At 45.1% G+C, this 21,488-nt stretch overlaps 1 protein-coding gene and 1 long non-coding RNA gene across 2 annotated transcripts in view; one reads left to right on the top strand and one right to left on the bottom strand.

Annotated features, from left to right (window-relative positions):
• Positions 1 to 21,488, bottom strand: part of LOC135816230 (uncharacterized) — a 124,031-nt gene that overhangs the window by 51,648 nt on the left and 50,895 nt on the right. The gene's annotated exons all lie outside the window — the stretch shown is intronic.
• LOC135813725 (uncharacterized) lies at positions 17,092 to 19,665 on the top strand. Its single transcript, XR_010553112.1, has 2 exons — positions 17,092 to 17,328; positions 19,194 to 19,665. It is a non-coding gene; the product is annotated as an uncharacterized LOC135813725 (long non-coding RNA).

Below are 21,488 nucleotides of genomic sequence, written 5' to 3' on the forward strand. Positions count from 1 at the left end.
AGTGCGGTGTTTGATTTTCCGCAGTGCGCGGACTGCAGCTGAATGATGTAATGAAGGCAGCGCGCCGCGCGGTCGGCCCATAGAAAAGAGATCACAGTTGCATACTCTTGGGTTATGGACTCTTGGTAGTAGTAGTAGTAGTAGGAGCAGAACCCTGATTGGCCTGAAACTGCGACTGGTTCATTGCAAAGGACTGCTCACTGTTGTAATCTAATTTGTTGCTCACAATACTGTTGCCGAAATAAGGATTATCACTTACTTTCGGCAAGCGAGGTTTCGGAGACGGTGCGGGACGAAACAAATCCATGGGTGGAGAAGGGAGCGTCGACCTGGTAGCAGCATCAGGTAAGCCAGTGAGCTCGTCATCATCCGGGGCCACCTCCTCGAACTCAGTGTCGATCTCCCGATCCATCCGCGCACTGCTGTGCGATACGGAGAGGATCCGCCGCACAAGATCAGAGCGTGCACCACCGGTGGGGAGATGCAGCCCCCGGCAGATGTCCCTCAACTGCTCGTGGCGAGCAAACGCCAACGACTCGAGATCCATGGCTAGCTCACTTGCGGCCCCACGAACTCGAAAAAACGAAAAACTAGAAATAAAATTACGCAAACTTTCAGCAACGACGGAGGTACGCAGTACTGACACACAGTGACTGGACCACTTCTGACACCATGTGAAGGGCCTAGGGGAGGACACACCAACAACCCACTCTTGTCCGGCTAACCGACAACTAACCCTGAAGGGCTGTCATCCTTGTTATTTTATCTTGGTGTGTAAAGTTGTACAATATGTGAGTACTAGAAAAGGTACCGGTAGTACGGGAAGTAGTACGCAGCATGCTATTCTAATGTCATATATGGACAGGTGTAAATATGAGGATGTGAAGGTTATAGTTACTGTATATGTATAAGTATAGGGATATTTAATGGCACCAAATGATATAGTTCCAATATCATCACATTCCCCCAGGGGTTCCAGCACGCCTGAAAGACCGGCGGTTGCCTCCATGGGTGGGCCTTCTCTGTTTCTGCCGGCCCCATTTGCTAGGTCGGTCCCAGGGTTGGTTCAGCCCCCGGGTTACCTCCCCCATCTCCGATGGTTGCGCCCCCTGCTGGTGCTCAGGGTTCCCCTCCCTTGGTGGGTAGTCCCCCGGATACCCCTGCCCCGAGTCCTCCTGATTCTCCTCGCCTGGATTCCTCTTCCTCGCCGGGTAGTCCATTGGTGACCCCGACGCAAAGCCTTCCGGTTTCTCCCACCCATCCTACTCCGCCCGGGACACCACGTCCTCGGTGGAGGTATGCCCTGCCACCGGGTGGCTATGCTGCCCTTGAGGAGGGTCAGTTAGACCTCTCGTGGCGGGGTTGGTAATGTAAATATTGTATACCATGGATACTCCCAGTTGTTTTTTTCTTCTTCTTTATTTTGCTCAGTGTTGCCCTCGCCGACCCGACCATGGTGTTGGACCTAATCGAGGAGTGGAAGTCGTTTTTCGATTCGCTTCCCGAAGACCTGCGTCCGACTTCCCTTCTGATCGCTCCGTCACCGGTGATGTCTGCAGCGCCAGTTGTGCCTCGCCGCCGACGGTCTCGCCGCTCTCGCCGGAGGCGCCGGGCCCACCGAGCGGCGCAGCGTCGCGCCGCCCTCGCTGCTCCATCGCAGGCTGGTAGCGTGCCGGACAGTGCGCCTTCCCCTCCCACTGTGGGGTCGGAACTGGTCTCCCTCGTTGAGGTCCATTGTGTTAACGAATTTGAATAATTTTTCCTCATTCTGTATTTTTTGTTCGTCGTTTCCTTTGGGTGAGTGGTGTCCTAGGTTGGTGCTGTTCTGGAAAAGATCCCTACAAGGATAGGACATAAACAGATGGAGCAGCTCGCCAGCCGGGGTCCTCTTTGAAACTGTTGCTTGCATATTCCTTCATTGTTGCACAGTTTCGCGGGGCTCCCGGCTGGTGTCAACCCTCCTAGCCTACTCGTCACTTGCCCAACGGTCTCGCCTGTGCCTCTTTTGTTTATATATTCGCCTATCCATGTTGTGCATGTTTCATTTCTTCCTTCTTCCTGTCTTTTTCTCCTGTCTGTCTTCTCGTTTTGTTTTTCTTCTTTCCCATCCTCAGGAGAGGATTCTTTTTTTTATGTGGACGTATGTTGTCCCTGCCCTTTTGGAGGGTTTGTGCCCCTTTGGCACGTGTGTGCTGGGTCCGCGTGGTCGATGTGCGGACTGCGCAGGTTGCGCATACCTGCATATTATTGTACGCATTCTTGTTGTTTGTTGCCTTCTCCTTGAGACTCTCTTTGGAGTAACGACAATAATCAGTCCTCTGAGTGTCGTGTACGTGTGATGTAAGACTAAGAGAGTAATCGGAAGGGCTATCGTTGAGGCATAAAACCCCCCGACGACACTTCTATTGACGGAATTCTACAGTCAGTGATGTTGTGCAAAGCAGACCATGATATCTGTTTGAGTACACACACAGAGTCAATACTATTGTTTTTTTTAGGAGTCAGTGAAATGGTTTTTTGTCGTCCCTGAAACGAACATAGTTCATTTGAGGGCAAGTGGTTTCAGCTAAAATCTCAAGTCGACTGACTATGTTCATACATATTTTAAATTAACATGCTATTTTCGTTGTCCAGCATAGCAAGCTGCGTTCATTTTGGAGGGTGGGGAGGGGGTCCGAGTACAAAATGAACCATATTCGTTTCAAGGATGACTAAAAACTATTACTCTGATCAATATGATAGAAAACAACTGCTGAGATTGCTCAGTCCATTGTGTGTGGAAATCCTGAGCAGAATTTGTCACACACATACATAGAGTACGCCACTTGATGCTAGCAGAGCGGGGCACTTACGAGACACACAGATTATTGGTCGTGGCGCAGTGCAGGAGTCTTGACCTACTGTGTTGGTTGATGGTTGGTAGGTATTGCAAAGAGACCCACTCATGCCGTTGGTGTATACCGGTATGTAGGTGACGTTGTTGTCATGCAAGACTTGCGATGTGTTCAGCAGTTTTGAGGCACAGCTGAGTTGCTGCCCGTCTGTAGACAATGGCCGACCACCATATTGTTGATAGCACGTCTGGTTTGCATGATCTGCTGAGAATGAGATGCTATGGTATGTATACGTGTGTGAGTCACACACTATAGAAGCTGCTTGTGTATCTACAGCCACAAACAACAGTAGAACGAACATACAATCATGTCGTCTCAGACAGTACCATACTTTATGCAGAGTTATGGTTTATGCCAAGAGATGTGTATAACACTTGTTCATACTTGAGACACTTTAACACGTTGTACATAAAGTGGGGAATCCAAGCAAAGATGAACTGTCGCAAACCGAAAGTCAATATCTTACTAAACTCCACGTTTCGCTTGGCTTCCCCTCATTTTGTGCTTTACATACCTTTGAGCCTCCAAGTTGAGTGGTCTGTTGCCTTGCGTCATCCAGTTGTAGTGAGACTGGTGTGTCCAATGTTTTTACTAGTCTCGTCATCCTGTAACCTTCTACATTCTTTGTAGCTGAGGGACACAGCTCGTGCACATCTTCGTGGCGAATCCCTTCCCCTCATTGGAACTTTCCACACCTGAGCCTTCCAAGTTGGAAGGTTGTCGGTTTGTGCTTCGTAGACGTGTTGGAGCTAGGTGTCAGGTCGCTGACTGTCTCAGTATTCTTGTCAGCTTTGTGCCTTGTTGTTGCACTATCTGACTGCATAATATCTCATTATTTTGGTAGAGCTGCATCTGCGCCGTGATCCACAGAGAGTGGTGACATCCCTACAGCCATGGCTCGTTGGAAAGATCATTTTATCAAATGAAGCGCTCCCTAACGTTTTCAGCACAATAAGCACGCGGGGCTACTTCCATGTCCTCTCCAAGCTGCCCTACTGTTGTCCGTGCCTGCGCGGACCGCGCAGGTTGCGCATGCGTGCATCGTACGCCTTCTTGTTTTCTGTTACTTGCTTTTCCTGAGACTCTCCTTGGAGTAAAACTAAAGAAATCAGTCCTCTGAGTGTGGTGTACGTGGGAGGTACATGTGATTAAGGGATAATCGGAAAGACCTATCGTCCGGGCGTAACCCCCCCCCCCCCCCCCCCCCCGACGACAATTGGAGCCTCGAACCCACGACCCTGAGATTAAGACAGCAAACTAAGAATGCGTACAATGCACGCATGCGCAACCTGCGCAGTCCGCGCAGGCACGGACAACACTACGACGCCTCATATTCGCACAACTTCAACTCACCCTTTCGTTCACCTCTTTCTGAAACTCAACGTTTCAAAGTGCATTGGAAAGCTGAGATCCAAGCTCTCATTTCCCCACCCATTACACATGTACTGGGGCCATTGGAAATCCAAAGGCACCTGAAGAGCCGCTCGGTAACTTGTCGATAGCCAGAGGGCACATTTTCTAGGTTCCTCTTGTTGCAGCTCGTTCAAACTTTGCCCTATTGCAAAGAACTTGGCATTTGGCGCCTTGTATGCCTTATTAATCTGTAGAAAGGTCATGTCCACCCGCCTCTGGGACATGCCACCTCATCCTGGTCATATACCCTTACCAAAACTGAACTGGAGTTTTAAGATAATTATTATCTTGAAAGTTAGGGTAGCAAGGATGTTTTTGACGAGTAAGAAAGTAACCGTGATTAGATAGGTATGAAACAAAATCACAATCAAGTGACCTCTGTGACCTTGAGTCCTTACATTTTTTTACACAAATCTCCTTTCTACTTACATTACATTGAACTCTTCTCCATGGCTGCTTTTGTGTCTCTTTGTTGTACATGCTGCTGAGTCGTGGTACATGCTGCTGCGCTGTTTTCGACTCCTGCGTACATGCGGCTGCACCATCTTCTGTCCCCGTTGGTACACACTTGCTCGTCTTGTCCCCGTTGTACGCCTTCACTATAATATTATCTATTGTCTCGTCTTGTCTCAGTGTCAGTCGTCAGTCGTTCGTTGTCAGTGTTGGTTCTTCTTTATGAGTTCCCCACTCGCCTACTGAAATGAAGTAGAAGAAAAAGCTCTCTAACAATTTGTGCTAGTCCTTTGTTGTGAACCGTGAACGAACTGCCTCTACGCTCCTCTTTATTATAGTGAAGGCGTACAACGGGGACAAGACGAGCAAGTGTGTACCAACGGGGACAGAAGATGGTGCAGCCGCATGTACGCAGGAGTCGAAAACAGCGCAGCAGCATGTACCACGACTCAGCAGCATGTACAACAAAGAGACACAAAAGCAGCCACATGTACGACAAAGAGCTACACGTGCAACCGCATGTACTACGAAGAGACACAAGCGCAGCCACATGTACAACATCTCTGTCTTTGAGTCCCAGAAAACCAAAGAAACTAAAATTAATGTTAAAACTACCGTCATGTATGTGTTTTCCTCTCTAGTTTTCCACAAATCCAGCATCGGCTATGGAACTGTTTACCGCCAGTTTTCACTTCTATAACCTGTCTTCCTGAATTCAAACCTTCCCTCTTCCAGTACTTTTTGCCCATACACTCACTACACTGATGGCATACCAGCCCCTTCATGACTTTCTCAATCACTGCATTTGCTTCTTTTCTTTGTTTCCTTTCTTTGTAACCATGTACTCTTCTCCAAACACATGACATTTCTTTCAGTAGGAGATCCCCTCGACATGCCTATAGCACGATTCTGCACACACAATGAGTTCAGTCGATAAAGGGTTATCAATTAATTAAAAGTTGAACTCGGATGGTGAGCCAATATAGTATAATGAAGAAAGGAAAAGGACAAAATGTTACGAGTTATGACAAACTGTCCACCAAAGTAACCAGATCTTATACAGCCAGCAAGTGCGACAAAATGGCACAAAACTGACAAGGAGTTGCGTCGTCGAGTTGTAGTAGGGCCGGTCTGTCCGATAGTCTTACTAGTTTCGTCATCATCCAGTAATTTTCGGCATTCTTTGTTGCCGTGATGCGTAGCTCATGCTCTCTTCTTCGTTGCGCTTTCCTTCCCCTCTTGGACCTTTCCGAACCTGAGCCTTCCAAGTTGGAAGGTTGTTGGTTTGCGCCTTGGAGAAGTGTTGGAGCTAGGTGTCAGGTCGCCGAATGTCTCAGTACTCCTTGTCAGTTTTGTGCCATTTTGACGCACTTGCTGGCTGTATAAGATCTGGTTACGTTGGTGGACAGTTTGTCATAACTCGTAACATTTTGTCCTTTTCCTTTCTTCATCATAAATTAATTAAAACCATTTTATTATTATTTTTAAAAGAGGTAGGAGGCGGATAATACTTTAGAAAAGAAAGTAAGTATTAGGTCGCAAGTATCCACGCAAACACACAACTCCAGTCAAATAAGGCACTTGTCATAAAGTATACGAACGTTTTCAGTCCCTTCCCATCAAGGATTGCACAGGGAATGGCTCACGTCGGAAAGACAAAAAAAACTTATATAGCGTAAAGATAATGAGATAACACTCGTGACAAGGTGGAAAATTATCAAGTTCAGCTTTGAGATTTGTGTCGTTCTGAACTTGATAATTTTCCACCTTGTCACGAGTGTTATCTCATTATCTTTACGCTATATAAGTTTTTTTGTCTTTCCAACTTGAGCCATTCGCTGTACAGTAAGACCTCACTTAACCGCACACATCCGTTTTCCACAAAAAATATCCGAATAGGCGAGGGAACCGGTTAACCCTTTATGTACGGACTGTACAACTTTCGATCCCCTGGGATCGAAACTTTCAAATATTACAATCGATCGTAACTCAGTCATTCCTAGGTTGTTTCCAAACACTAAAATATGTAGGTCGAAGAGAAAACTCCCAGCTGTCCATTGAAACAATCGCTGAAGCGTTCCGATTTGCGGTTTCAGAGTTACGGAGCTCGAAAGTCGAATCGCAGCAAATGTCGCTCAATAGCCGCTTGCGCAGATTTGAATGAGGGATTTCCCCCTCATTCTGGGCATGCAGTGGAATAGAAACACGTTCCAAATGGTAAACAGACTCTTGGCAGTTTGTGAAATTGTTGTGAAGTAACAGTTAGTTGTTACGAGCAAGGAGAGCGAAATGTCTGATACAAGACGACTTGTGTCGGAATATTGGCGTTGCAGCTAAGACGCTGGGCTGTAGCGCTGGTGTTTTGACCTTCGTAATGGCAAGTGTGGGCTCAATGTGTTCCTCTTGCGACGAGCGTTCCAGGAAGCCCAAGATTGAAAAAATTGTCTAAAGGAGACTAAAGTTATGACCCGCAGAATTATGGAATTTGAGGTGAGTCGAGATCAAATTCAGTCTGTGTACATTTTTTCCCCACATAAAGGGTTAATCGAACACACATACTGTATGTATGCATGACATGTGCTGTAAGTCGGTAACCAATGATTTTCTTCCGGATAGCGAGGGATCCGGATAAAAGAGGACCGGATAAGCGAGGTCTGACTGTACTTCTTGATGAGAAGGGACTGAAAACGTTCGGATACTTTATGACAAGTGTCTTATTTGACAGGACGTGTGTGTTTGCGTGGATACTTGCGACCTAATAATTAGTGTCTTACTGGTATTCCTTCCACAAACGATAGTAGACGTTGTCCTGCATTTCTCATCAAGTGGCGGTGAATTTCCCCCAAGATATTGACTGGAGCAATCCTCCAAGCGTTGATGGATAGTAACGGCATTGTCAGAAACTTTCAAATTGTTTCCAACATCACGGAAGTGAAGTTTATCGAGCAATCTTGTGTAGCTGACATGGACTTCGTACTCTCCAAGTATTCCCACTATCATAGCTTTGCAGGCTGTAACTTGAGGAGAACTGACCAGGTGGCTGCCGAGTGTCTGGCAGAACTCTTCACCGGCAACCCAGGTTTTGGTGGTACTTGTAACGAACACTTCACCTTTGTTGCCACAATCCACCCACGTGTTCACTGTATTAACACATAGAACATTTATGAACAGCAATGAACACAGCAACAATGAACACAAAGATATGCACACACATGTCACAAAAGAAAGGTTTGATTCCAGAACGTTTTCTTCCAAAAACAAATGGAATCCCGTGACTGAAAAAGTGAGGGAAGCTATTCGCGAGAAAATGTCGGTTGTGAGTGAATATAGAAGTGGAAGGAGCAGGCGCGTAGCACCGCCGTTGGGGGTGGTCCGGGGGATCTCCCCCCGGAATGTTTTTGAAATTAGAGTGCAAAATCCTGCATTCTGGGCACTTTTAGCATTGTTTTACGATGTTGGTCGTGGTCGGGCGAAAAAGTGGTCCGGCCAAAGCCGGACCGGCCGGAGCGGCTGCTACGCCCCTGAGGAGTTACCAGCAGATACGTGTATGTATGTGACAAATATTCACAAGCGCTCAACAAGGACGTGCAAAGGAATTTACTAATGGATCAAAGTAGTAAAGTGTGACATGTATGTGGCATGTATGTGAAAATGCAGATTATTTTCTCCACGTCGCCTACTCAAATGCTCTCGTTTACTGTTTCTTAGCAAATGTATGCGATGTCAGGTGTGTGCGTGTGTGTGTGCGCATGTGTGCATGTGTGTGTGTGTGTGTGTGTGTGTCTGTGTGTGCTTTCCTGTGTGCGTACGTGTGTGCATGTGATCGTTGGGGGTGGTTGTGATTTTTTAGCCCCCGTTTTCTGGAAGTTGCAGACACTTGTACATTTCGTGAAGGCCTGAGGTATAACTCCTTGGGCCGCCTCTAGGCGAGGGCAAGCGATTGACGGAGGCGCTCACACAGCTGAGAGCCAGGACAGTGTTTTCGTGCCGTCACTTTCAGTTATGACCGACGTTGCCGCTCGCGTATGTTTGTCAAGGTATTAAGCTTTTAAAATGACCCTTTGAGGACCGAGGAAGAGATAACTCGTCCAAGGAATGGGCGCTGTGTTCCCGAAGATGAGTATACTCGCTCCTCCTGCCAGTGCATACATTTGTACAGTGCATATACACCAGTAAGATTGAAATGAAGAATGTAAACGTGCTTATCAGCAGTCACAAAGCAACAGTACAACACATACATATACAGAATGTGTTTGAACAATTGACTCTCTGTTGACATGCCACATTTCAAAACCAGACACTATTTCTAAGATAAGGATATTGTGATTTTCTACTTCAAAGTACATTTTACAGGGGCTGTGGGTGTAGTACCCATCGCTATTGATGTTACAGTTGCATTCACACCTTTGTCTTGTCTGCTATAGTGCAGATATGGTTGCAGGTGCACTTCTTACCCTCACACTTACTGTTGTGACAGGGCCGTTGGACCGACTTGGGAGGTGGGGTGGCGGACATGGAAGGGGATCCGGGGGTTCTCCAACAGGAAATTTTCAAACATTGAAGCCAATTGCAAGCATTTCAGGGCATTTGGCGCCATTTCAGTGTAGCTACAATGAAAGACTTTTTTAATTCTGCAACAAACCAAGAATACGCTACGAAAGGGGACACTGATTCTTTGTTATTCTTTAAATTTTATTTGCGCTCAGCTGCGATCATCGCGCTTTATTGCAGTATGCTCCAAACAAATATGTATATTGGGCGGAAAAGTGAGGCCACCCCAGCCGCCCCGGCTGTGACGGTCTTGTGTGCTCTGTCGAATGTCATGGATACACCTTTGGATTAGCTCTCCCATACATTGCCTCCTTGCGCATCCTGTCGCCCTGGTCTGCATGCACTTCGTACAAAGCCTCCCATACTGCTGTTCTCACCATTTGTTCCCTTACCGGCGAAGTTAGTAGAGTATGCAAGAAGCAAAAACGGATGGGTTGAGTTACCTTTCTTTCTTTTCTTCGGAAATTCATCCGGTGTGAAGCACGGCGCTGACCGAAATTTTGTATGTGTAAATCTCGGACTTTTCGTGAAGATTTACGAACACACAGTAGAAAATGGACTTAGAATTCACTACAGTACTCAGAATGCAGAGCCGTCCTACCAGGTATTTTGTTCTCGTTCTTGGCCGTGCACGTGTCCACATATAACACAAACAACAGCAGCTGAATCAGAAAAATTGCCGACGTGTCAAAAAGCCATCGTTGTTGGCCACTAGTCACACTTAGCATAGAACTTGACGTACAACTGTCAGCATGGGCCCTTCCACTTCACCACCAATACTTCGTAGCCTGACGTGACTCTAGTTCTAGCTCTCAGCAAGGCTGCCTATGAGTAAATGGACTAGAACATGTTCGATTTGGTGGACGGATCCAAAACTACCTGATACGATATACACTGACTCTTGCACTAATCCCTACTGTAGGTGACAACCACCTCCGTGGTTTGGAAAAGAAAACGATTTTGCCGGATCAGATTTTACTGAAATGGTGACCAAATAGCTGTCTCTCAACTTGTGATAAAAATCATGAAGTAGTGGACTCTACAGTGACGAGTCTATCCTGTATGCTGCAAAAGACGCAGGAAACGTGACTGGTGTCTGTACACTGGACGCCAACATCCCAGTCTTCTCCTGCACGATCTGTTTGACATTGACGATAGGCCGCAGTCACACCGAGCTCGATTCAGCCGAAAATGTCCTGCAAGCGACTTTCAGCCGCGTGGCTGACTCTCAGCCGTTTTTCCCGCTTGTTTCAGCCACATCTTATACAAGCAGCTGAAAGCCGAAATTCAAAGACAAATTTGAGTGTGCTTGCAAGCTTGGAACACACCATGTAGTAGACATGAGGAACTGATATCGATGGTCTTTCTTGTTTCCGCGCTATGCCTTTGCCTTTGGTTTTGACCGTGTGACTGTGTCTATCCAACAGTTAAGTTTGATTTTCTCCAATGACCATGGATTCCTGGACTGTGCCTCTAGAGCGTAGCGTTTTGGATCTGGGGTTCGATGCTAAGACAAGCCACCAAACTCACGACTGAATTCATGAAGAACTTGAGCGTGGTACGAAGAAAAGAGTGGATTGCGACGGAGTTGAAGAACAGCAACCGTCGGAGCAGAAAGCTCAACATCAGGAAACAGCACTCTGATCATCGCACCCATGCACATGCAAAGGGTAGAAATAAAAAGAGCAAGATTTTACAATTCAGGATACGGGTTTACTTTGCTTCTTCATCAAAATTGAACACTGCAACAAGTACAGTTGTAATTGTACATCGCCACGGTTCTGCTTTCCGGTTTTTTTGCAAACGTTGCCTGGTCACTGTGCCTGCAGGGTACAACTTACAGCCTGTTAGAGCGTGTTCCTGTCACTCGAGTTGAACCCTTGAACCTTTGAGTTGAACCGTGGTGTGAAAGTAACGTAGCCTGCATGCACAGTGACCAGATGACTGGGGTACGCATGAGCATGTGACTGCTCAGACCAAAACCATGTTCGGTTGCCACTGGCGGATTCAATCGATTGGGAATAAGGGCCAAACGCTGCATCGTAGCCTTTCGGACCAAAACCAGTCGACTCAGCGTGCAAAAGACTACAACATATGGGCCAATCGCGGTCATCTGTGCTTTCATATTTTAAAGAACGAAATGGCCGTTTTCAGTGACATTTTGCATACAAATCCCCAACATTGTAGCCACAGTTCAGCGGTGTAGTTGCTATGCACGACTTTTGGCTTGAACTATGCATGCAAGCCACATGCATATACACATCTGGAATCCATATGCATTATATTACGCACAGGCATATCTGCAATGCATTTCTGTCATTTTTATATACGTGATTGTACATATTGCATACTATTTTGTGAATTTCTGCTTTTACAGTGCAGTGTTGCTCAATGAAATCCAGTCGCGTCACTCAAGTACGCGCTGAGCGTTCCGCAGCCCTCGACTTGAGAATACTGGGCTGTGAAATGATGCAAGGCGCAAACCTGAGGGACGCAACTGGATTTCATTGAGCAGCACTGTTCTACATGTAGTACATGATTGTATTACTAATGTAGTGCTACATGATCTAACCAGATATTTTCTTACCATTCTGCTGCTGGGCCGTACACCTGCCAGCATATAACACGTACAACAGCAGCTGAATCAGAACTTTTGCCGATGCGTCCAAGCGCCATCGTTGTTGACCATTTGCACTGCCACTGGCCACACGTAGCATTCTGAATTCTGGTACTTGACGTTCCACTGTCAAGATGAGCTCTTCCAGTTCCACTTCACCACCAATAGTAAAAAATACTTCTAGTTCTAGCTTTCAGCAAGGCTGCCTATCAGTCAATCGACTAGAATGTGTTAGATTTGGTGGACGGATCCAAAACTACCTGATACGATACGTGTACACTGACTGTTGCACTACTGTAGGCGACAACCACCTCCGTGGTTTGCAAAGAATAAGATTTCGCTGAATCAGATTTTACTCAAAGGGTGACCAAAACCTGTCTCACTAGTTGTTCGTCTTGGCCCTGTCAGGCCTTCACCTCTAGACTAATCTATAGAGACTGCACTCTCTATCGTTCAGGATGAGAAAATGCTCACTGGTCCTGCGAAACAATCCACACATAGCTTTGCAGCGTACGGCAAACCGTAGTTATCGCGGACAGCCGAGCAGCAGGCAAAAGCCACGCGCGTGGCTAGGCGCGCAACTCGGGGGTGTCTGGCATGCAACGGCGGGCAACCGTACTAGGGAAAGCCCAGGTTGCACCATGAGCAGTGTACGCCGCGCCCACATGCACAGGCGAGACTACCCCATAGTTGCATGAAGGTTGTACAAGCTACAGTCCATTTCAAAACTATACGCGTACCTACTATTATAGGCAAAAACCGTTATGCCAGCATCTATACCACATAAAATCTGTTATCACTTTGTGCATAAATTTTTCCAAATTGGGCGTCTGTTATCCAATCCTTTAGAAACTATGAGAGTAACTAGCTTGTGGAGCGATCCTGAGCAATATTCCGAAAACTATTCTCAAAAAGTTCCAGCCAAATTTGAAATATTTCAAAAACCCTACGCGTCTATAGTTTTGAAATGCACTGTAGTATTGATGCAAGGATTACTACAGACAGGGCTCATGTATGGTGCCTACATAACTTCATAAGGAAGCAGGTTCTTTCGTGGCACGAAAGGGCTCCAGCTGCAGCGCGCGTACTTCAGCCAAGCGGCAATGCATAGTACATTATAGCAATAAAAACTGCTTTATGGCAGTTTTCTAAAAAAGTTATTGTGTTCTAGTCCATGGACCCCGTCTAAAAAGTAAGAAATTACCGAAATGTGATAGCTGAAAATTAAAATTTCACACAAAACCTCACAATAATCACAACACTTGAAATGCTGCTTTCAACTTTAACTTGTACTGCACCAACAATTGGCAACATGCATGCATAGGAGAAAGGATCACGAGGGGAAAAGGTCTTCTACATGTAGCTTTTAATTCTGTGTGTGATTATTGTGAGGTTTTGTATGAAATTTTAATTTTCAGCCATCACATTTCGGTAATTTCTTACTTTTTAGACGGGGTCCATGGACTAGAACACAATAACTTTTTTTAGAAAACTGCCATAAAGCAGTTTTTATTGCTATAATTTCTTTTGTTTTTTCTGGCACCAAACAATGGAATGCCCTACATGTACAGTATATCAATATGTAAATGATGGCCTTCACATCATATCAAGAGGTTTATGTACTCTTGATCATATCAATACCGTATTATACGCATTGATATGCAAGCCTTTTCTTGCAGAAAATGGCACTAGCATAATGCATGTTCTTCTGTGGGGGAACATGTGAGTAGTGGTGGTTATACTTTTTTAGACGCAGGTCATTCTGTGCATGGCCATGTTGCTGTTGCAGAATTTCATGACTCTGTCATAAATTTGTCTTGCCTTTCAGATATTTCAGATTTCCCCACCCTCTATCAGATTTATTTGAGAAATGTAGCCATGCGCCAGGTGCGTGTCGCAGATGTTTTTGTTGATTCTGTGTTTATTTATAGGTTAGTGCATGGCAGGGAGGGCCTTATGGCTTGTTAGTGCCCGACAGGTTAGCCTGAGGGCCGTAGGCCCGAGGGCTACCCTGAAGGGCACAAACAAGCCTTAAGACCCTCCCTGCCATGCACTAACTATTTTAGAACGAGGTTACATGCATTATCTCACTTCCATCATGCTTGTGTACCATTCTATTGGCTAGTTTGTGGTTTGTGTGCAGAGAGACTTGGTGTGGTATGAAAGAATATTTTCTTCTGGTAAGTTATGGTAACTCAGCACCACTTAGGACTACTAAAAGTAGAATAGAAGCAAAGGAAATGCTGGGCTCTTATTGCGAGCTTCATTCTTATTCATAGCTTGTGGAGCTATTTAGGGGATTTGAGAGCCCCTTGTCGATACCTCTAATGACTTCGATCTTCGGTTTTTATAGGTTTCCGCAAGCTGTTGACAAAGGAAATTCGTACAGATGAAAGAATACGGGAGGCAAAAACCGTACACACTTCTGAAATGCGTAGCTTTTAGTAGTACACCGTACATTTTATGCAGAGTTCATGATCTGCACCGTACTATAATGCATACAGGAAGTTGTACGCACCAGTTTAGAGTATATTCAGCGGGCTTTAAACTAATCCAAGGCCCTCGACGCGTCATCAAGAGTAGTAAAATAACGATTGAGCGGGCTTTAAACTCTGATAAGGCCCTTGGCGGGAATGTCGCTGATTGGTCGTTTCCTGGACAACGAGACAGACCTCGTTCTAAAATGGTTTATAATCATGGGTTATCGTGATAAGGTCATCCAGCATCATATTGCACTGAAATCGTTATCCTGTTGATGTCAATACAACTTTTGGAAGTAGTTCAATGACTTCAAACTGTTAGTCCCCGATTTTCTGAAACAACACAGCAAAGGAGGAACAATAAACATGTATTAAAATGTAAACAAATACATTGTTGAGTCCGACACCTCGTTCCAACAACTACACTGATCCTGAGGATAAAAGGGTCAAGGCTATGGTTGGAGGTACTGATACTGAGAGATAAACAAGGCACTCCATGATAATAAAAGCTTACACATCTTTTGGTGAGTATGAATGATATCCAGTTGAACCTCTTTAGGACGAACACCAAGGGACCAATGGTATTTATGCTGTGAGTTTGTCTTAACTTATTTTATAACCAGTGAATACAATTATTTCTCCAATAGACACACGAATAGATTTCTTCTACAGCGAAAGATTCTAAGCCACACCGACTCATTGACTCGTCTCGTATATGAAACAAAAGAGTCACTAGAGAGGTTCTGCAAAACGAAAATGCGTACAAACTTTCGCTCTACATCATGAAGTGCGAAACTTCGCACGAACTTTCGCAACTGTGGAAGCGAAACTTGCAGGGAACGCGAAATGAACTGTCGTAGGAAATTTCGTGAGATCGGGTCATGGCGTACGTGCACTTGGCCCGCACAAACTATGAAAATGTGCAGAACGCAAAGTTCGTGCAAAAATTCGTACACACTTTCGCAAGGACTGTGGCGAAACTTCGTTCGAATTTTCGTTTTGCAGAACCTCTCTACTGAACCTTTCTTCAGCAACATGACGGCAACTAAAACAGCAACAGAGAAAGTACGATACATGTACTGCAAATTCTTGCAAGTACTACAGGTACTAGAAACAGATTGCAGATCGTAATTCTTGCTTTGGCGGCACGAAACTTTATTTGGGGCAGTGCAATCTCGGCGGTACTCACAAATCAAACAGCCCAGACTCGAGTAAACAAATCCAATCCTACAAGTACGAGATTTTCATGAGACGAGACTGCACCCATTGGCTTGTTTCGTATGAAGCAAACAAGTTACTGAACCTCTCCACAATGGAGATTTTCCCTGATATGCGAATTTATTTGGCAAACTCGGTCAATGAGTCCTTGAACCTTTCCCTCCAGATTGGGAACTGCCAACGATAGTATGCCACTGACCAGTGCCTTACTTGTAACGTACTAATGTGCAATGAATATGAGTATTTCGACAACACATCTAACATAAGCCTTACCGTCAAGAAGGTGAACTCGCGTTCTTCGCACACTGTAGGCAAGGGCAAAGAGATAAAAATGGATCTAAATCCGAATAAAATCAGCACACGTTTCCGTAAATGAAAGGGTGAGCATAAGCAAATGAGTCGAAGGAAACTGGTCAACTCAGAGATCACCTGTCATTGAGTATTCCTTAAAAGGAGGCCTCGGCAGCGGAAAAGCTAAATTTAGAAAGGAGATCCTGTCAGCTTTTCCATTATTTATTGCATTCCGCGCAAAATCAGCACACTTTTCGTAAATGAAAGAGTCAACACAAGCAAATGAATCAAAGGGAACTGGTCAACTCACCTGTCATTGAGTAATATTCCGCGAAAGGAGGTCTCAGCAGCGCCGAAACGAAATAAGTCAGGCCAGGAGACGAAATATCCGAAACAGCTCATGCAAGAAGCAGTTCCAAAGAAGGAAGTTCCTCGTGCATGCACATCCGAAAAGGCAACAACAAAAAGTCTACAATGCACACGCATGCGGCCAGCCGGCCGCGCGATGGTACGAGGAGCCATGGAGTAGCTCCCTGGTCCAGGACCAGGTACCGAGCATCTTACGTAGAAACTTACGTAGCTACGTAGACAACGTGTCTGAATAGCGGTGTCGTTAGGTAGCGCCATGTGAACACAATAATAGAAAAGCTGACAGGATCGCTTTTCTAAGGGTGCGTTCTTAAATCCTCTCGGAAAAGTTGGAGACTCTCCGAAAAGTTCGAGAGCTGTTCTTATATCCTCTCCGAATTTTAGGAGGCTCTCCAAAGCTCTCCAAGCTCTCCAAGCTTCAGAGGTGGTTGAAACTTGGAGATTCCTGCGGTTTGGGATCAGCGCATGCGAACTAGGCTAAAAGCCACGTGTTGATCATGAGTGTACGCATTTCCCTTTTCGCATACGCGAGGTATATTATGCTCCGCAGGCCGCGAAAGAGAGCCCGTTACCTGGACCCCTACTCGCGCGGGTAGAGCGAAACTGAGCACCCTGGGATGCGAGCAGCTTTTTAGTACTCCCGGGTCCAAAATCTCACCACCAGGCCGGGATGATCAAAACGTCTGCCGGGTCTGCAGCCTACAAACGTGGATCTGCCGACACTGTGCTGGCGACGACATGTCCGGCAAGGCACCTCCTTGCGTGAAAGCAAGGAACGCTTTTTTTTTAGAAAGGAAGCTTCTTCTCCAAAATTTAAAATTTTTGAAAATTATTCCTTCTGAAAATATCATCGCGTTCTTGACCTCGAAGCTGACTGCTGAATGCGATTAGGAAAGAAGATTCCTGAAGATACACCAGACTGATTCTGGCAAGCCGTCTGTCGTCTAGATATGCAGTTGTTCGTCATGCATGGTCAGCAATCTTCCTCGTTCGTCCTTTCGTTTTCCTGACCACGATGATGACAAGCAGCTCTCATGCTCAGGTTAGTGCTGTACTTGTATGTCTGGGCACACAACACATCTGAGATTCACCCACTGACGTTATCGAACTGAAGAATGCAGCAAGGGTTCCTCGGATTCTCTTGATTTCGGAACAAATTTCCTTCACTTTCACCCTCTCAGTCTCTTCCCCATGCCCTCCATGCATGCACAATCGAGTTTGCATTTCAAATGTTGTTTTTACTTTGGCAGTGCGTTCGATAACGTTAGGACAGTCTAAATTAGGTGTTCTTCTCTTCAGGCTTATTGGACGTGTACAAATTCTAAAAAAATAGCTTCCATATGCTAAACGCAGATCCCTGTGAATACGGTTCTGCTGGGCAATGATGTTTACACCAATCTACACTCTATGCTGTCACAGCATCCACAACTGATCCTCTCTCTCTGAATTAACTATTTGATAAAGCCAATCTTTAAATCGCTGTTGCATAGGATCTCGGGTGGGAAGAAGCGATGAATCGATACATGGCATTGTGAAGAAAAGAAGAACAAATTCACATTGCACGTGAGACTCGGTTAGAAAGACTGAGTTTCTGCATTCATAAGAATGTCACACCCCGGGGATCATGATAAAGAAAACATATGTCGTGAAAATGACTGAAAGAACCAAAGAAGTATTTGATCTTCCAGCCAGCTTAGCCTGGTACTACCATACTAGCAGTGCTACCAAGTACCAGCCCTCCATATTTTCTGTATTTGTACGGAAAATCACTCCTTGTGCGCACTACAGAAATTGAGCAAATGGTATAGAAAATCGGAGAGGATCAATCAGCTGTGTAGAAGCATTGCAAGTGTAAGCTGAGTGATGAATAGTCTTGTACCAAAGCGAGTGCATGCCGTACCACAACAACATGTACATGTAGCACAAAAATAATAATGTCGTGAGTGCAAGTCACACATGTTTTACACTACCAAATGCAGCCACCGACATGAATGTGCGTGTCAAAAAACATTACAGTGCAAGTATGCATGCAATGTACACGGCAGTACGCAAAACACTGCAAGATACGGAAAATCAGAAGTCTGAGTACGCAAAACAGACTCAATTGGTGGGCAGCTCTGTACTGGCCTGTACGGAGGGAGTGAATCTCAATGTGTGCAATGCACGCACTTTGGCCGACAGTGAAAACTATGCAAGTCGTGTTGGTTTGCAGGATGAATGTGAGTCCTTTTAGACAAGCGCCTTAGTGGAGTAGCCCACCGAAAGAAGAGTACTTGACACCGCGAAGTGGAGTCTGCGCATACAACAGTGAGGGGGTAAAATTAGCTATGACTGATTCTGCATGTGTTCTGCATGTGTGTCACATTACACTAGCAGATAGGCACACCTGTTGTTCCAAAAAGATGCTTATGTCAGTGTCTGAATATGTCGTGTACCAGGTAATATTGTTGCCAGGATCTCACGGTGAGAGTCAGACTTGAATATGGTATCAATAGATTATCAATATCATACATCACCATGTACCACCCAAAGTATAATAGCCGAAGGACCCGTTTGTGTGGTGGTGTATGATTTCGTGAGCAAGATGAAGTGGCTACAGATGTGTCTTATGTAACACCCTAAGAAAAGATCATCAATTCTGGGGAAAGTGATTCTGGTAGCATGTTGTATCCAGTGTGGCATGACAAAGACTCCCTCGATTTAGCCTGTGGAGAATCCGTAAATACATAAATACAATACATACAGGCATCGCAACCTTCGGATTATATGCTCTTTTGCTTGCCTCCTGGAATGTGGTTGTACCTTGGTTCACTGTATTAGAATAATAGTAGACTTTGTTTTTCGAATTCGTTTCTATAACATTAGGTTTCTTTCTGTTGCTGCTATGTCTTTTCATGTGTTTTACAGGATTGCCATCTGTTGATGAATACCACTCTGAGGCACTCTCACGAGCGAAGGTGTTTGAGAATCCATGTCGGAATGATGGTCATGTTGGCCTAAAGGTGCATTACATTGCCGATACTCGCCACCTCCACCCTGGAACATGTTCAATTTCTGTTTCTCGTATGGAAGGACCGAACAGGTTGTTTTCCTGTCTCAGTGGACCACTCAAGACTGAACAGCACTGATGGAAGAAGATTTGCCGTGAATCTCGTTCACATAATCAGCCTGTTTAATTGCTGTACTGAGGTGACTGCTTCATAACAATGACCATGCAGCATTAATTTTGGATAGTATTGCAGTGCCCCTAAAATTGGAGAATATCGAATTTCTCTGATAGCATTGTGATTCATTTGTGAATAAACATCACTACTCTTTTTGAGTAGCATAGCAATGACAGAGTTGGTTTAATGTATGACAAAATGGAGCCGCTTTTTAACTTAAACCTGTACTATAATCAGTACCGCCGGAAGCAGTTTTTGATTGGTCCGGTAGTTTCATGGCGGGTACACACGTCCTCCACGGTAGGAAACGTTTGTTGGTGGCCAACAAGTTGGTCTGGTGATAACCTGACCAACCACCCGGCGGGCCTGATAATTGTGGGGCTCATGAGCAGCTCAAGTACTTAGTATGGTTTTGGACATGTCCCCAGTTAACCAATGAGAATAACCGGAAAACAAGGGGGGCTTTAGATACCGGGCTGACTTAACAAGAGGCAGGATAAGCGCGTTACGGGTTGAGCTTGTCGAAAACCAATTGTACTTCATTATGTGTGAAGGGGTTTTATGAAGAAATATTTTATGAACCAGTGTACAGAGATGGTGCTTATGACGAAAGGAGAGAGGAGAAGTGTGTGAAAGTCGATAAAGGGCATCCGAAGGAACACATCGATCCTTGTAAAGAATATTAAGTATAAATCTATGGTTGAAACCTACTTCCCCAAGCGTTCTCTGTTAAGTATAAATCTATGGTTGAACCCGACTTCCCCAAGCGTTCTCTGAGGGGACCGAGGTCTACTCTATCAGTTCATGTATTCTGTGAAGTGACATGACCATTCGTGGGGACCTTGCTCATAACTGCAAAAGTCCTCGTCTGATTTTTCCGCATCAATTGAACGTTATACATGTGCATGTAGTGAAAGCCACATGCAACAGGCTGTTCCATGGCACTCATCTGCCACCAAGCTCTGGGTTCATTGGCTGAAAATATTCTTCGGCACAGTAAAGTCGTGCGCCCAAGAACGTGGAAGCCTACAGAACATCCAACCTGGAATACTAAGAACACCACAGCCCAAAATTAAGAATTGCGGTGTAGGTTTGTGCTGTTGTCAAACACCGGGATTGTTATGTTGCACATGTATCTGAGCTTTACCACTACATACACGTCTGTCTTTACACAATTACCAATCTGCAGACAGCATGCTGTTTCGTCCTTTAGTTACTAATGGACTCATCAATGCAGCACAGAGAAAATGAGGCAGGTGAATGTCCTAGGCTAGAGAGCATCAAATACAGGTATAGAATCATGCCTTGCAGATCTCGTTACGGCCCCTTCGATGCATGTCTGAACATTAGATGGCTGTGTAGCTTCAGTTATCTCAGAATATGTACTATTTATCCAGCAGCAACAACGTTGGTCACACAACTATTCACTATAATGAGTATGCGTTGGAACACTTTACCCCGAGACATACTATAGCAGTGTATGCCATGCATGGGTTTACCTCACACACTGAATTTCATAATTTGACATCCAAATCACAGAAGAGTGGTGTTCCAAACTTTACGTAATTGCACTCCATGTCCTGCGAGCTACAGTAGAATACTTCAAAAGAAAATTTCTTATAGCACGTTCTTAGAAACAAATCGTATAGGTTCGAGGCTGTCAACCCAGAAATTTGTGATTTCACAGCCATAGATGTTACCAGTCAGGTCACTGTATACAGTAGGTATGCAGAAGAAAATACTAGTAACTCTTTGTGGAAGAGCTGTGCCAAAATGTGTACAGTACAGTAAATTAATAAAAAATGAGAAAATCAGTGACAAGGCTGTGCATGATGTAGATCTACTCGTACCAGTAAGTACAGTGCACCAGTGAAATTGTTGGTGTAGTACCGGTATACTACTATAATTATGGCATGGCCCATGCCACTACAATCTATTTGCAGTGGGCCGCAGTAGGCCAGTGCAACAGAAAGCATTTCAGAAGCTGTGTGCAATGTTAACATCTATGACATACAAGTAAACTGCCATATAGCACAAT

The sequence above is a fragment of the Sycon ciliatum genome, chromosome 4 (genome assembly GCF_964019385.1).
Source record: "Sycon ciliatum chromosome 4, ocSycCili1.1, whole genome shotgun sequence".
Classification (NCBI taxonomy): Eukaryota; Metazoa; Porifera; class Calcarea; order Leucosolenida; family Sycettidae; genus Sycon; species Sycon ciliatum.